This window comes from Orcinus orca, chromosome 5 (genome assembly GCF_937001465.1).
Source record: "Orcinus orca chromosome 5, mOrcOrc1.1, whole genome shotgun sequence".
Taxonomy (NCBI): domain Eukaryota; kingdom Metazoa; phylum Chordata; class Mammalia; order Artiodactyla; family Delphinidae; genus Orcinus; species Orcinus orca.
Genome location: NC_064563.1, coordinates 142012373 through 142013572, shown reverse-complemented (window position 1 = coordinate 142013572; position 1200 = coordinate 142012373). Strand labels below are relative to the sequence as shown.

The 1200-nt window shown below is 42.8% G+C and overlaps 1 non-coding gene across 1 annotated transcript; it reads left to right on the top strand.

The window, feature by feature from the left end:
- The first annotated feature begins 388 nt into the window (after positions 1-388).
- Positions 389-519, top strand: LOC117199332 (small nucleolar RNA SNORA72). Its single transcript, XR_004480559.1, has one exon. It is a non-coding gene; the product is annotated as a small nucleolar RNA SNORA72 (small nucleolar RNA).
- Positions 520-1200: the final 681 nt, after the last annotated feature.

Below are 1200 nucleotides of genomic sequence, written 5' to 3'. Positions count from 1 at the left end.
TGGCTACATGAAAATACTTCCCCAAAAAGCACTCCTAATGCAGGTAAGTGAAGCCAGTACACTCACTTACTTACCTCCTTCATTTGGTCATTAAACAAAAGCAAAGCAAAAAGTGCTATTGTTTATAACCTTTAAATATGCAACAGGATACTGTAGCTGGTAGAAATTACCTGAGGGTATGTGCACACTTGCAGAATGAAATGGAAAGTGAGGCCATGATCTCAATAATTCAAGTGGGCTGAATAGTTCTTCCTAGAGATCAGCAATTTCTTAAATCATCACACTACTGTAGCTGTCCTGACTTCCAGGGCTTTGTAAATCCAGGATCATTGTGTGTGCGATTGCAAGCTGCCTGGTATGCATGAGGCATTAAAAAATGCAAGGTTTGCTGTGAATATTCTCGTTCTTCTGATTTTGTAATAACCAGGGCAGGCTAAACATTCACTGTATTAAGACCATGCATGTGCCCCCAGACCTAGTTCTTTTCCTAGTGTGGCTTTATAAATGCTGGTGATAAACCAAGTCTGATTTACAGGATGCATCTTATGTGGAAAAGGTCTGTGACTCTAGGTATCTGGTCAACCTTGAGAAATGACAGCACAGCTAGTATAATGACTTTTGAAGATAACCATTGCTAATTTGATGATTACCAGTTGCCATTAAATAAATGTTATGTGTAATGTTATTGTGTCTTATTTTCTAGGCGATTCTGATATCATTAGAAGCATGCCAGAACAGACTGGTGAAAAGTAAATCATGAAAAAATTTTCTTTAATAAAATCTGGCCAGGGCTTCCCTGGTGGCACAGTGGTTGAGAGTCCACCTGCCGACTGGGTTCATGCCCCGGTCCGGGAAGATCCCATATGCCGCGGAGCGGCTGGGCCTGTGAGCCATGGCCGCTGAGCCTGTGCGTCTGGAGCCTGTGCTCCGCAACGGGAGAGGCCACAGCAGTGAGAGGCCCGCGTACCGCAAAAACAACAACAACAACAACAAAAAGAGCCCAGTCTCTTGACACAGGCTTGCTGGTCAGCCTCTCAGATGCTTGATAATAAAATGACTAAAAGAAACACAAGGCCTGGCGAAGGTAAGAGAGGCAGGTTTAGTAGTTGTTGTTGTCCATTGATGTTCTTTCCCAAAGGCATTATTTTGCTCCACATTCTAGACTTTCTTCTTACAGATGTCAGAAACATATTTGCTACA